This window comes from Canis lupus, chromosome 12 (genome assembly GCF_011100685.1).
Source record: "Canis lupus familiaris isolate Mischka breed German Shepherd chromosome 12, alternate assembly UU_Cfam_GSD_1.0, whole genome shotgun sequence".
NCBI classification, from domain to species: Eukaryota; Metazoa; Chordata; class Mammalia; order Carnivora; family Canidae; genus Canis; species Canis lupus.
Window position 1 is genome coordinate 46139468 of NC_049233.1, and position 15852 is coordinate 46155319.

Sequence of the window (15852 nt, forward strand, 5' to 3'; positions counted from 1 at the left end):
TGCCTGTCACATCAGAAGCACTGAGCTGGAGGAGTGCTAGGAGGGAGTGGGTGAAGGTGAGAATGAGGAACAAGGATGAAGAGCACAGGTACTCATAAAGGTCAACAACTTGTGAAACGAATCCTGTGAAATTTGTGCTGTGAAAGAAATGAGAACAGGTTCATAGTTTTAATCTTCCTTATCAATAATGGTTGCAAAAAAAAAAGGGAAAAGGAAATAAACATTTATTAAGTGGCTACCATTTTAAGGCATCTTGCTAGGAACTAGCAGCTTTCATGAATGTGGGGTGGTAAAAGTGTAATGAAGGAATAGAAATAGAGATAGGATACCATCAGTAAGGTATGTGTCTATCTCTTGCATGTTGGGAGGCATATGTATCTTATTTAATTTAATTATCAGATAAATTATTTGCAGCATTATCATTCCTATTTTTATAGAATGAATAGAGGCACAGAGAAGTTGAGTAACTGACTTGAATTCACATAGAACTGAATTAAATTAGACCTCTTTCAGTTCTAAGCCAATCTTCTCTACATTATTCAAACTTTCTTCCACCATTCTCATCCTCATTCATCTTCATTCCCACCCTTAACAAAGTGTCCAAAATCAGCTTGTCTCAAAATGAGGATAAGCAGTAGTTCTTGGTTATACCTTGTGGGCCACAGGGATAGGCACTGATTCTGGAAGCAGTAATTTATAAACAATTCTCTTTTCTAGATTCCTTTTCCCAGCCTCAATGGTGCTCTTGCTTGTCAATTCATTTCTTGGCAGATGTCTGTGATGTTTGCTTGTAGTCTTACTTTTAGGTTATGTGTTTCCATTGTTTTCTTTTACAGAAATGGATTTTCAATAGAATCATTCTCAAATCCAGATAGATTTTTATCAGTTCAGGTACAGACATTTAGCCATTCTCCTACAGTTAGTTTTCTGTTGCTGTTGAAATACCGATTTTGGGAAGGAGAGCCTCAGTTAAGTCCATGGTCATGGGCCACAGGATGGCTGTGATTTGAATTGAAAAGTCTTTGGGTCCCTTTGGGGTAAGATAATGAAACCAAGATTTAAATGCAAATATTTAGGTTGGAGACATAGTTGAATTATTGGATCCTTGCTAGGAGACTGGTCCCTGAGTCAAGGGGCACAGGGCCAAAAGTTGGGGATCAAGAAGCAATGATCAGGGACTGTAAAGAAAAGAGATGCGAGTCCAGGTAAACGAGAGTGAAGGTTGCAAAGAGGGGCTCCTGGTTGAGGGTAAGCTCTTTAGTAGATCTCTACTAGGATATTACCTCGCCATCATGAATTATGCAGAGTGGTGAAATTGGATGAAGGTCTTTCCAGTATCATTTCCCTAGACAAGAGGCAGGCTCACAGATAGGAGATCTTATCTGACACTAGCTAGCCTTAGGCAGACAGTAGAGTAGTATGATGGTTGATTTTATGTACCAACTTGACTGGGCCATGAGGTGCATGTACATTTGGTCAAACATTGTTCTGGATTTGTCTGTGAGGATGTTTCTGGATGAGATTAGAATTTTGTTATTATTATTATTAGTAGTAGTACTATTATTATTACTATTATTATTATTATATATAGAGAGAATCTTAAACAGGCTCCATGCCCAACACAGAGCTTGACTTGGGGCTTGATCTCACAACCCTGATGCTTAACCCACTGAGCCATCCATACACCCCTCATTTTTTTTTTTTTGAGTATAGTTGACAAAGTTACATTAGTTTCAGATGTACAATATAGTGATTCAACAACTCTATAGGTTATGCTGTGCTCACTACAAGTGTAGCTACTATTTGCCACCCTGCAATGCTATTACAGTACCATTGACTATATTCCCTATGCTGTTCGTTTTATTCTCATGACTTACTCATTACATAACTGGAAGCCTGTATCTCCCACTCCCCTTTACCTATTTTGCCCAACCATCCACTCCACTTCCCTCTGGCAACCATCAGTTTATTCTGTGTATTTATATGTCTGATTCTGTTTTTTGTTTGTTTATGCACTTAAAAAAATTCCACATCTAAATGAAATCGTATGGTATTTAGTTGTCTTTCTCGGTTTGACTTATTTCACTTAGCATAATACCCTCTAGGTCCATCCATATTGTCATTAATGGTACAATCTCATACATTTTTATTGCTGAGTAATATTCCATTGTATATCTATGTCACATCTTCTTTATCCAATCATCTACAATTGGACACTTGGGCTAGAGATCTAGATTTTATATAAGGAAGAAACTTAAAAAAACTTTAAATAAATAAATAAAGTAGGTTTATAAATGTGGATAAAAAAGCTCTGAAGTCAACTTTAGTCTACTTTTTAAGAACTTCTCTCTATGTATATGTGTGTGTGTGCATGTGTATATATGTATGTATGTATGTATGTATGGGGTGTTAAGGGGAAAACCAATGTGAGAAACTCATGTGCACAGTGGTTTGTGTGTGTGTGTGTGTGTGTGGTGAACATACCATACATGAAATATATCATTTTAACTATTTTATTTTATTATTATTTTTTAAAGATTTATTTATTCATGAGAGACAGTGAGAGAGAGAGAGAGAGAGAGAAAGAGAGAGAGGCAGAGACACAGGCAGAAGGAGAAGCAGGCTCCATGCAGGGAGCTTGATGTGGGACTCGATCCTGGGACTCCAGAATCTCGCCCTGGGCTGAAGGCAGGTGCTTAACTGCTGAGCCACCCAGGGATCCCCATTTTAACTATTTTAAAGTGTACAACTCAGTGGCATTAAGTACATTTACAATGTTGTGCAGCCATCACCACTCTGTAGTTCCAGACCTTTTTCATTACCCCAGATAGAAACCCTGTATCTTTTAACCAACAGGAGGAAAAAGAATGAATCAACAAACTCTCAGCATCTTCAGCCTTGACTATGCAGAGAAAAATATCTTTCCTGTTCCTAATTCCTAACTTTGAACCAGTGTCCATTATGCTGAAGGATGTAGCATTGCTGTGAGGCTACCCAGAGAGGTGATAACATTTTGCTGTTCACAAAAAGCTGCTGGAATAGATTACTTTGTTTTTTAAAAAAATTAGCTCATTTTTAACAGTAATTTTTATTTATTTATTTCTTCTTTTTTAAATTTAAATTTTAGTTAACATACAGTTCAATATTGGGTTTGGGAGTAGAATTCAGTGACTCATCATTTACATGCAACACGCAGTGCTAATTGCAATGAGTGCCCTCTTTATTACCCATCACCCCTGTAGTCCCTTCTCCACCCCCCTCCCTCCATCAATCCTCAGTTTGTTCTCCATGGTTTGGAGTTGGTTACTTTGAAATTAATTTTCCACAGCTGGGACTGGAAAGCTCCAGAAGAGAAATCCTTTAAAACTATTTGAAAGTACAGTGGTAAACTTTTTGAACTTTTTACTATGAAATAATAGAAATAAATTATTTACCTAATATGTTAATTTCAATGTACTTAGGATTTACTTAAAACAAACAGGCAACATTAATATAAAAAGAAATGGCTTACATTAACATTTTCAATAGAAAAAGAGAACATGCAATGACTTGGTATGGGTTCTACACTCATTTCCAATGTTATGTGTTGAGTGGTTTTCCCCACACCACCAGGCAATTCTTGGACACCAGTTGGGTGTCCCGCAAGTCAACTCAGTTCTGACACTCTCTCCCTGGAGATAGCAGCATATTCCACAGGCTGAGGTCTCAGTACCACAAGACTCCCTCTATTTCAGATGCCAATAGCAAGCCTAGGTTGTTATCTCTGCTCCTAACAAATGGCTATAAACCTGAGCTTCCCAGAACCCCTTCTTTGGGTTCAATTCGTTTGCTGGATTGGCTCACAGAACTCAGAAAACCAATTTACTGAGTAGATTACTACATTTGACATTCTCTCTGAGCACACCTCTCTCCCCAAATCTCCATGTGTTCACCAACCTGGAAAATCTTTGAACCCCATCCTTTTGAGTTTATGGAGGCTTCATTACTTTCGCATGCCTGAGTAAATCACTGGGCATCAATGATCAAAGTCCATCTTCAGTCCCTCTCCCCTCTCCAGAGGATAGAACTGAAAGTTCCAACCCTCTAGTCACAGGGTTGGTTCCTCTGGTGACTAACTCCCATCCTAAAATGCTTTCTCCATTTCATTTATATAAAAAAGACACTTTTATTGGTATCCATACTTAGGAAATACCAGGGATTTAGCTACTCTGGTATTTAGTCTTCAATCCAGAAGACTAAAATGGGATTGAAGACTAAAAATAGATTTCTTCTTTATTTTTTTTAAAGATTTTATTTATTTATTTATTCATGAGAGACACACAGAGAGAGGCAGAGACATAAGCAGAGGGAGAAGTAGGCTCCCCACAGGGAGCCTCATGTGGGACTCAATCCCAGCATTCTGGGATCTCGACCTAAGCCAAAGGCAGGTAGATGCTCAACTGCTGGGCCACCCAGGCGTTCCTAAAAACATATTTCTTAATGTAAATCACAATGGGCATTTTTCATATGCCTATGCAGTTTTTAAGTAAAGTTTGATTTTTTTCTATACATTTAATAATACTCTAGTTTCCATCATTTTCAGGAAATTCCCAGAAACTAAAATACTCTTTTTTTTTTTTTTTTAAAGTACATAAACTTGCTTCCTAACCACTTGGTTGGATTGCTTTTTCCCCTGCCTGTCGAAACACAGACTGTTAATGGATATTAGACATTCTCGGTGACTCAGTCACACTTGATGAAAAGCTGCTCTTTAGTGAAGCCCTTAACAGCTAATGGAATGTAGAGGGCTGTCCACCGTTACATGAAACGGCTCACTGATAGCCTGCTTTTAGAGTTCTGGCAGCTTGTGCATGCCCCTCTCCTCTTCTTTGTCTCCCTTGTTTTTGTACTGAACATTTTCATGTTTTCTGCCTTCAGGAAAACTGTCTTCAGCAAACCCCATTTCCAACTTCTTTTGCTGTTGCTATTAGAAGCATGTGTGTAAAGCCAAGATGCTGAATGCCTGTAGTCTTTGAGGACCGAAGGCTTTTGCCTTTGGAATAAAATATATGAACTTTAGTGTATTTAGATTTCTTTTCCGTTTTGTTTTCAGATTCATACTTGCGTGCTATGTGATTAAAACAAAGAGATATAGTAATTTCTGGAGCTTGACTCTCAAGGCTCCAATCCCATCTGGGTCACTGCACTGTGTGACTTTGGACAAGTTACTCAATCTCCTGTGCTCAGTTTCCCTATCTGTGAAAGGGGGATCAGTACTAATATTATGTTATTTTATAATGTTATGGTGTGATTTCAATATATTAATACCTATAAAGCTCATAGAAGAGTGCCTGCAAATAGCAAGTTTTAAATGAAAGTTTTAATTTCATTTTTAAAATGAAATCTGTTAATATACCTTATATACAGACATGAGAAGTGAAATGTTTTTATTTTATTTTATTTTTTTAATTATTTATTTATTTATTTATGATAGTCACACACAGAGAGAGAGAGAGAGAGAGAGGCAGAGACACAGGCAGAGGGAGAAGCAGGCTCCATGCACCGGGAGCCCGATGTGGGATTCGATCCCGGGTCTCCAGGATCGCGCCCTGGGCCAAAGGCGGGCGCCAAACCGCTGCGCCACCCAGGGATCCCTGTGAAATGTTTTTAAAATACAGTTCTCCCTGTTTTTAAAAATTTGATCCACACCTTTTTTTTGAACATCAACTCTATAATATATTGTGCTAGATGCTATAAAGCATACATGCCCAGAACTGTCTGAAGAGTTTCCTAAATAATGGAGTGCTTACCAATCTTAGGTATAAAGGATGTGAAAGCAAGTATGAGCATGTTTAGAAATGGGAAAAAACAGTGAGAAATGTAGTCAACATGGGGGTTTAATTGTTCATGTTTTTAAGATTTTATGTTCCAAAGCAAGATGATACAGCCAAGCCTATGATAAGTATATAACTACTGCTCTGAGTAGGTCTTTGGGAAGAAATAAGTCAATGCAAGCTAAGCTCTTGCTTTAGTTAGCCCATTCTTGGAAGGTTGCAACAGTGGGGGTCCTGCTGTAAGAACAGGATGCAAGGAGAGGGATGTGTGGAGAGAGGGAGAGAGTGGGTGTCTGAGACCCATAACTTACTTGGCCAGATGATACTATAAGACCCATATTGACTCTTCTGACTTCTTTTTGAATAAGCCATTTAAGAAGAGGACGTTAACAGTTCTTGTGTAAAAGGGGTATTGGTAAAATCATACCCATTGCTAGCTACATCCATACCAAGGGAAAACATTGGGCCCATTAAGCAGCCTACCTCAGGACCAGGGATGTTGAAAATAGGTTGGGAGAGAAGTTTGTGCCACTTCTTGCTTTGTTTTCCTTGTGTACTATGCCCAGGAAACACCTTTTGTCAGCTTTTAGCGTGTAGGGTGGAAAATGCTCAACATGATCATTTCACATAGATGAGTGAAAGTGAAATAAACAGTTATTTCCATACTAATTACTCTAGCTAGCAAACAGAAGCCACCTGCAAAAAAAAGGATGCACATCTTATTGATTATGTTGAGTCATATATTGTTTACTCTGTTTCTCGTTTGCATATAGATTATATTTATTCAATGTATTAGTCTGCTCAGGCTGCTGTAACAGAATACCACGGACTGAGTAGCTCAAACAACAGAAATTTATTTTCACATAATTCTGGGGGCTGGAAATTCCAGATCAAGGTTCCCTAGGCATAGCTTCTCCTAAGGCCTCTCTTCTTGTCCTCACTTAGCCTTTTTTGGTGATTGTCTTTTCACTCTGTCCTCACATGGCCTTTTTTTGACGCGTGTATACCCCAGGTGTTTCTTCTTATAAAGACACCAGTCCTATTGGTTAGGGCCATACTCCAAAAGCCTCATTTAACCTTAATTACCTCCTCAAAGGCCCTATCTCCAAATATAGTTATATTAGGGATAAGGGCTTCAATATATGAATTTTGAAGAGAGGGGTGCATAATTCATTCCATATACTCAGGAAGATAGATTATAAACTGCACTAAAGAAGAGACCTTTCCTTTGCAGCCACACCAGGAAAGCTGATAGGATCTATAATAAAAAGTACTATCACCGAACACAAACAACTTACTGGGGGTAGTGGGTTCTGGGGTTGGAAAACAGTATTGTTTCCTCAAGAGAAATAATTCTTGCCCCATATGTTAAAATTCTTTGAGAGAATGAGTATCTAGATAAGGGATATGCATAAATAATAGAGCTGTAAAGTGCCTTGGAGACCATCCAGTTCCATCCTTTTGTTTTACCAGTGAGCACATTGAGTGCTGGAAGGTCATGGGCTTTGCATGAAGTCACACAGGTAGTTAGTGGCAGAGCTGAGAGGAGACTGCAGCATTTTATTTTTCCATAACATGCTGCCTCCAAATATATCTATGCGGAAGGAGGACCAGTGTATATAGTCTATTCAAAGTTTCAAAAAGTTGGACAAATTTTAATCCTAAAGGTGGTGAAACATAAGAGTTTTAGGGAATTGGTCTTATTTTGGTATGGAACTGATAAACACAGGAAATAAAAGATTTGAAGAGATGAGCATTCATCTTGCGAGATATTCACATTACTCAGCAAACATTTATGAATATCCAGCAGGCAGTGCTGAAGCTTGGGTTTTAAAATAGAAGCATTTTTATAAATGGTCTAGGAAGGACCATGGTTCACTAAGTCAGCATTTTCTAAGAAGGATATTGGTAAGTGTTTAAAAGAAAAGGGTTGGAGGCATAAATATGTTTGGAAATAGTTAAGTAAAATGTGATTTCTTTGGTATAGCACTTCTCTGGGCTACTGCTTTAATAATTAAACATGATGGGTTAGTATTTTCCTAAACTTTTTTGACCAGAGAAACTCCCTTTCATAGAATACCTTGTAAGAAATAATGTGAAATCTACAAGGCAAAATACCAAGTCAGTGAGGATAGGAAGGAACTGAGTGTCCAGGAACACTTATTATTTGCACAGTATATTTTAGCATACTACATAGTCTTATCTTCTTTTGCCCATAAATAATCTCACTTATAGTTTTCATACATATTACTTCCTGAGAAGGATGCCTATTTTTGAATTCTTTTGTATTATTACAGTTCTTTGTTATGGTGCTCTAGGTATAAGTGCTTAGTAGATACTTGTTAATTGTCAATGTGATTATAGTCAATGAGTTGCAGTGGTGATGACTGAGAGGTAATGCAATTAGGGAAGAAAAATAAAGCTATATGTTGTAGGTACAAACTTTACGAATGATAACTGTCACATTTGTAACTTTTCTTCATCTTAACATTATTTTGACTCCACTCACATTTTTAAAAAAGATTTTATTAATTTATTCATGAGAGACACAGAGACATAGGCAGAGGGAGAAGCAGGCTCCCTGTGGAGAGCCTGATGTAGGACTCAATCCCAGGACCCTGAGATCACACCCTGAGCTGAAGGCAGACACTCAATCACTGAGCCACCCAGGTGCCCCTCCACTCATGTTTTAGTTATTAATGTTACTTCCTTCTCCTTTGAATGTTATAAGAATCCCAAGACTTACAAATATATGGAGATTAGTGGAGGGCCTTGAATCTCCAGTTCATCAAGACAACCCTTGATGCATTCATATGCAAGCCTGGCTTATCTATATGTGTCCAGTGTAATCACAAGGGTTCTTATAAAATGGAGGCAGGAACATCACAGAAAATAAGATGTGACAAAGGAAGCAGAAGTCAGAGAGAGAAGATCAAAGATGCTATGCTGCTGGCTTTGAAGATGGAGGAAGGGGCCATGAGCCAAGGAAAGAAGGTGGTCTTTACAAGGTGAAAAAGGCAAGGTAATGGATTTTCTCTTAGAATCTCCAAAAAGAATACAGCCTTTCTCTGCTGACACTTTGATTTTACCCAAGTGAAATCCATTTGGAACTTTGGACCAACAGAGCTATTAAGATAGTGAATTTGTGTTTCAGCCACTAAGTTTGTGGTGATTTTTTGTAGCAGCAATAGAAAACTAATACAGATTTGCAATATCTTGAAGCATTGGGTTCTTCTATTTTCTTTCTTAAAGGGCCTGGGGTGGGACTGTGGGTGTGGGTTGGGGTTGTACCATGACACCATTCCCCTATGCCACATTGCTGAGGTATTGTTTGGAGCAGGGGCTATTCAATGGACCTTTAATGATGCTTTTCTATTTTTTCCCTCACCAACTCTATCTCCTCCTTTTTATTCCCATTCCGGGAGAACATCTATTCACTGAGCTCAAAGTTAGGAAAAGAGAATCCTTCTTGAATGGAAGAGGGAAAAATCTATGCAAACAAATCACACATATATAGCTCAATAATTCATCTTACCAAATGTACTTGTAGAATAACATTCTAAGCGGTAGCTTCTGATACAAGAAAGTCTTAGATACCCCAGCCATTAAGTCCATCTCTTTTCCTTGGTTTACTTGCCTTTCTTTTGGTCTCAGTGAAACTAACACTTTTCCTTCTCTACTACCCTTTGTATGTGTGCATATTTGTGTGTGTGTATACATAGATATAAAATTACCATATATATCACAGTATAAAAAATTTATATATAACATTGCTATGCATAATCTTAGTTCATAGAAGGAATAAAGAGTTAAAATTTTCTAATTCAGAAGTATCTAGAAAAGACTAGTTAGAAATTTTCTTGGTTGCTTTGTGAGAAGAGAGATGAAGCAAATGTTTAATAACATAGGTGCCTGAGGATTATTCTGTGAGTTTTTTGGGAAAAGGTAGGTTTATGTACTCTAAGCGATGTGACAGACAATGGAAATTTTATGCTTAATTTGCATGCTAATGAGACTCTTGGTTCCTTTCAAAGCCATTAATGGTATCCTCCTATGTTTCCTCTGACCGTAGTTAATACATATATTTTGTTCTTTTGGGCCATAACTGATAAAATGAACAGTTGAAAATAGTATCGAACATTAAACTGAAATGAACCATACTAATTTACTAAGCTTGAACTAAATCCAAATACTGGTTTTGTATTAAATGATAAATGGATCAGTTTTGTTTTGTTGTTTTTTTTTCCCCCAGAATTGAACTGGTTGAGCCAGACCTGAGCCTGCATATTTCCCCCCCAAATCACTGAATTGGAAGAAAGCAGAAATGTCAGAATGTCTGCTGTACAAAATTTGAGCCAAACTATTTCATTTGGTTTGAAATCCCTGATGATAAGGGAATTGTGTCTTAATATGTTTGTTTTCATCTCTTTCTTTTATTTTTAGGTGCAACAAGCATGAAGATCTCTTATTTTCTAGACGCTTTGGCAACCATAACTAGTCATACCAAAAATGTTGTTCAGAGTTCCAAGTAATATTATCAAAAGGATTCACTTTTAAATGCGCACACACAGAGGCTGACAAGTGGGTAACTGGAAGCCTGCCTGTGTCTGGGAAACTAGGTAGAGTATTCATAATACAAAATGGTCCTTCACAATTCTTTTTTTTTCTTTAAAGAAAAACCCATTCATCTTGACTTTCTGCTGATGTGCTGTTGCATTGAGGCCCTTTTTCACAGGTCTTGAAGATAATTTATCTGAAATTAATTAAACTATTTGTCTGAAATTAAAATAGGCAGCCTGCCTCCTGGAGGCACAGTTTGGGAAAGGTGTCCACCATAGAGTACTACCTTTAGCAGGGCCAATGTTTCTGTGAAGGCTTAGGTCTATATCCAGACCAATATCAGGGACTTGCATTCTTCTAGGTTGGAACCTAGAAATTCAGAAAATTCTATGAGTTTTTGAATTAGTCATAAGAATTGTGATGTAGATGGGGGTCGCCTTAACTGGCTAATGACTAGGAAACTTGTCAATATTAGTTTTCTTCTGAATCAATTCTTCTGATCTGGCTGTAGATGGAACCCATCTTTCTACATTATAAATTATGCCTTATTGTAAAATCTACAACAGAAGGTACAGACATTTAAAGCCATGTAATCTGTTCCTCTGACAGTAAAGGCCAGTTCTGTAATGCTGTCTTTGGTATTGCAACCTTTGAAAATAAGAAACCCAATTCACTAACATGTAGAGTAATTCTCAAGAGGGTTTATTTTCTGAACCCGTAGATTTACTAATCAAATAAATTGCTACTCTTAGTTAAGTTTCCTGATCCTACCCATTGCTGTATTTGACCATTTTGGTAGGTTATCATCTTTCTTTGCATTTGTAGTCAAATATATTTTTCCTCAGTCTTGTTATTTGCTTTACCAAGGCCTCATTCTTAAATGACATTTCTCAATATCAATTTATTAGTTTTTAATTAGCCTTATAGCCTTTAAAAAAATAATAGGTGACTAAATTTTGCATTTTGTAAATACCTTTTTAAAAGTTTGCTTTGTATTTCTAATCTCTGATAATCATGTTGCTCTTGTAATTAACTAAGTAGAGAAAGCATTGGAAATTTAGTTTAGGCACATTTTTTAGTAAATAATAATTATGGAAACAGTAACAATCTAGCAAATTATCTATGTTCACATGTGCTCTCTAAGGAGCATAGAGGCCACAATAAGGTTTAATGGGTATTTAAAGACTAAAATAGAAGATTTATTACTGATCATTTGAATATGATAACTCTCTCTTGCATATTGATTTTCAACTTGTAAATCACTTGTATACATAATTTCATTTTGCCCTGACCACAATCCCAGAGATGAGGAAGGGAGGGAACTATTATTTATAGATTTGGACAAGATATTCCAAGGACAAGAGCTCAGAGCACACCTGGTTCTTAATTCCTTCAACAATTAGTCTCTGCTACTCATCACCCCTTGATGACCCTGAAGTTTTTGCAAACATTTCTTTACTTCATTTTTGTTAGTTTTACAAAAGCTATAGTTTTTCTTTGCTTTCACCTGAATGATCCTCTAGGCTTCAATAGTTTCAAAAAATCTGAGAAACGGTATTCAGACCATATTGAGATTATCTCTTTGGAGTAAAAAATATCTCCTTTATGACCACACACACCAACCTAATTCTTTTTTTTTTTTTTAAATTTTTATTTATTTATGATAGTCACACAGAGAGAGAGAGAGAGGCAGAGACATAGGCAGAGGGAGAAGCAGGCTCCATGCACCAGGAGCCCGATGTGGGATTCGATCCCGGGTCTCCAGGATCACGTCCTGGGCCAAAGGCAGGTGCTAAACCGCTGCGCCACCCAGGGATCCCACACACCAACCTAATTCTTACTGAAATTCTGACCAAAGAATTTTATTTGTCTTTTAATTGAATGTCATTTTATTTCTTGTATTTACTAAAAGCTATATGTAAAAAAAGGTTTAAAAATACAATTTTTATTCATTAGCTTACATCAAATTTATAACTTTAGGAAGAAATAAGGCAGAGAGGCATGTTAAAGACAGCATTAAAAAAAATAAAGACAGCATTGATCTGAAGAAATGAGGTAGGGAGGCATATTAAAGACAGTGCTGACCTGAGTAGAAGGAGATCAATGCTCTAGGTCTATATCTATCACTGATTCCTTATGTACATCTGAGCCTCAGCTTCTAAATCTGTAACATGAGATAGTTGGACTGTTGGTCTCTGCAGTTCAACTGCTAACTCTAAGATTTCAAGGTCCTGAACTTAAAATTGTTGATTTCTGTTTATGCCATATCTTCCAGGCTGTCTTCTAGGAAAATGAGATCTATATTCTAGTTATATGATGGGAGCAATATTAGAGTTGTCTGAGGCAGGGACTATTATATGTGTGCCAGAACTCATGTCCTCTAGCTTTTGGTACATAGTAATGACTGAATTCTGGCATCTGGAATTTGGGTAGAATGGGAGCACTTTCAAATCTTATTGCAAAGCATCCCAGCACAACCAACTCTTTCTCTGTTCCTCATCTCTGGCCACAAGCTTGAGACTTTCTAGTCACAGGTGATAGTGGAGATACAAGCTAGAAGGAGTCTGATTCCTTGAATCTCTGCATGGAAGGTTGCCTGTTCAACACATGATTAATACTACATGAGACATAAATAAACTTATGTGAGTCCACTGAGATTATCTTTCACTGCAGATAATACTAAAGTAGGATGCTGATTAACACAAAAAAATGAAATGTGCATCATTGGTTTGAAGGTCAGGTGGTAAAAAGGCAAAGAAGTATGGTTACCTAGAAGATTGAAGAGCTCTGTTGTATCATGGCAAAATGTTTGGTAAAAATATCATCCGTGATGTTTTGGAAGGCATATATTTGCCTAGGACCTTGTAGTTCTATCACAAATGAGGGAGTCTGTGATTATGTTGACTGTTACTGACTGTTTTGAAAAAAAATTATAATAAGAAATAAAGCAAGTTTTGGCTAGTTCTCAAGCAGAGAATCAAGGAAATGGAGAAATTCTAGATATTAGGGCCTTATAGGCAGGAAACACCAACTACTTTTCATAAGATTTAAGATTAAACGGCCATTAGTGAAAAAGACCAGCAGATTTTTCAGTTAAAAATAATAATTCGTTTTGTGGTCTTACCTTCCCATCAAACTATTTTTTTTTTTCGGATAGCTTCAATGTAATCATCTTAAATTGTGTGTGTGTGTGTGTGTGTGAGAGAGAGAGAGAGAGAGAGAGAGAGAGAGATTGAGAACAGAAAGAGAGAGAAGACGGAGGGAAAGAGAAAGAAGGACATGGGGTGAAGAAGGTAAGAAATAAGACAGGCTGGAGAATTATGTCTGAGAAAGAATTTTGGATATGATTATTTGGCATTTAAAATTGATTTGGGGATGCTTGCATGGTTCAGTTGATTAAGTGTCTGTCAGGGTCCTGGAATTGAGTCCCCACATTGGGGTTCCTTGCTCAGCAGGGAGCTTGCTTCTCCCTCTGTCTGCCAGTCTCCCTGCTTGTGCTCTCTCTCTGACAAATAAATAAATAAAATCTTTTAAAAAAAATTGACTTGGAAGTGGCTTTTGGCCTACAAGATTTTTTGAGGGAATCTGCTGCCAAAGAAAGCATGAATCTGTTCTAAGTTTAGGATTGGTTAGAGACCTTAAAACAACCTTAGGCAGGGAGTGGGCTGCAAAAGATGCACAGTCTACAGATATTTCAGTTATGGCCTTGGAGATTAATGGACAAAGAAGAATTCCCGATGTAGTGTCTGTAACCATGGAACTGAATGAACAAAGAAGTACCTTCCAGAGAGCAGAATTAGTCTGTAAATAAGGAACTTTCCCAAATCCCAGATTGAGAGCTTTCACTATGGCTGCCCAGCAGGATTTTTTTCCATTCACCAGGAACTGCTATGTGCCTTATATTATTTTTTTTTAAGACCTAAAAAAAATTATTTACTCATGAAAGACACACGGAGAGAGAGAGAGAGAGACAGACAGACAGACAGAGACATAGAGGGAGGAACAGGCCTCTTGCAGGGAGCCTGATGAGGTACTCAATCCCAGGATCCTGGGATCACACCCTGAGCTGAAGGCAGACGCTCAACCACTGAGCCACCCAGGCATCCCTGTGTCTTACATTCTTATTTTGAATGGGGGATTTTATTATAATTATCATGGCCCTACTTCACCATTGTATTTTTTTAATTTTAATTTTTTTAGCCAACATATGGTATATCATTAGTCTCAGATGTAGTGTTCAACAATTTATCAGTTGTGTATAACACCCACTGCTCATCACATCACACTATTGTATACTGAATGTTGTATAAGAGTGGACAGAAAACTTGATATTTAGTTCTTAAGTCACTATTTTTTTATTGTCCTACCTGCCAAGCCACAAGGAGCCACCTGATTGAGTTGACAGAAAGACTGTGCTTCTAAAGGAGAATCTGCTTTTTGAACTGGTTGTAGTGACTGCATGTGGCTTTGGAGGTACTTTTTACAGGGAGAAGGGTGGTTTGGGAGTATGATATATGTGTACTATAGATGGGAGGAACTGTAAAGTTGACATTTGGCCATAAGAACACATTGGCAGAATTACCATGTGTTAACAAGTCATTTCTTCTATCTCTTGGTAAATAGTGAGACTACTTTTCCCAGTCTTGCTTTATGTGGTCCTATGAGGTTTGGCCAATGCAATGGAAACTGAGGTTATGTCTGCTTCTTTCAGGCCTGGTCCACCAAAGCCTCTAGCACAATCATCTATGTTCTCTCTTTCCTTGTCATGTGGCTAAAAGCAAAATAATCTAAAGTTCTAGGGCAGAGGTCGGCAAACTACAGCCTGAGGGTCAAATCCAATCCATCACCTATTTTTGTAAATGAAGTCTTACTGAAACACAGTCATATGCATTTGTTTAGATATTGTCTATGGCTTTTTTTACACTATAACACAGACTTGAGTGCAATAAAGACTGTTTAGGCCCACAAAGGCTAAAATATTTACTAGTTCTTCTTTACAGAAAGAATTTGCTGGCTCTTGTCTTAGAGAATGGTGGATAGAAAGTTTCTGGATTGCTATATTACTTTATGGGAGACCACTCACTGCATACACTTTTAGATTTTACTAGAATAAATTCTTTTGTATTAGGAATTGAGATTTTCGGGATTACCTATGCAGCATCTAGAATTACTTTAGCTAATATTCTGTGACTGAGATTTAAATGTGGAAGTATCTCTTCTGCCTTATGTCCAATGTCTCAGTATGAGATTTATGTCTATAAACAGTAAAAATTGACTTAAATTTTTCAAAAAGAGGCTTTGAAATGAAGTTTGGCTCTAATAAGGAAGAGAGATTAGTGCATTCTTCTGATAAAATTGTGCTTACATCTATATTTTTAAGGATGAACTTTTTAAGGGTGCAGAATGGCTTATATTAAGTTTCTTTGTTGTTACAAGAAATTAATGCATTAAAGGCATACTCTAGTTATGTTTTAAATGT

General features: G+C 37.3%; 1 long non-coding RNA gene across 3 annotated transcripts in view; it reads left to right on the forward strand.

Annotated features, from left to right (window-relative positions):
- Positions 1–10808: 10808 nt before the first annotated feature.
- LOC102152711 overlaps positions 10809–15852 on the forward strand; it is a 58602-nt gene continuing 53558 nt past the window's right edge. For 2 of the 3 annotated variants that reach the window (XR_005367446.1, XR_005367448.1), the window contains exon 1: positions 10809–11168. This is a non-coding gene — a long non-coding RNA (uncharacterized LOC102152711). The remainder of the gene's footprint in view (positions 11169–15852) is intronic. The other variant, XR_005367447.1, reaches the window with a different exon arrangement.